The sequence below is a fragment of the Carettochelys insculpta genome, unplaced genomic scaffold (assembly GCF_033958435.1).
Source record: "Carettochelys insculpta isolate YL-2023 unplaced genomic scaffold, ASM3395843v1 scaffold_0055, whole genome shotgun sequence".
NCBI classification, from domain to species: domain Eukaryota; kingdom Metazoa; phylum Chordata; order Testudines; family Carettochelyidae; genus Carettochelys; species Carettochelys insculpta.
Window position 1 is genome coordinate 87,501 of NW_027439092.1, and position 348 is coordinate 87,848.

Here is a 348-nt window from a genome sequence, read left to right on the forward strand (position 1 = left end):
CACGGGTGCGGAAGAGAAGGAGGAGCAGGGTCCCAGGTCCGCCTGAACACCGGCGCGATCCCTGCCCGCCGCGGGAAGGGTGCCGGCCCGCGAAGGGCCCTCTCCGTCTCGTCCGCGAGCGCCCCATCGATCGGAAGGAGGAGCGGGGCCTCGCTCCCGGCGGCCGTCCCCGCGGACGTGCGCCGAGCCTCCCTCGAGAGCCCCCTCTCCGGAGGATCGGGCCCGAGACGACACCCCGAACCGCCGCAGACGTCCCCGCAGACGTCCGCCCGGGTCCCTCGTCCGAGTCCCCGGGAAGGGCCTTCACACGACGGTCGGTCTCTCTCACGTGTACGTCTCTAAAGGCTG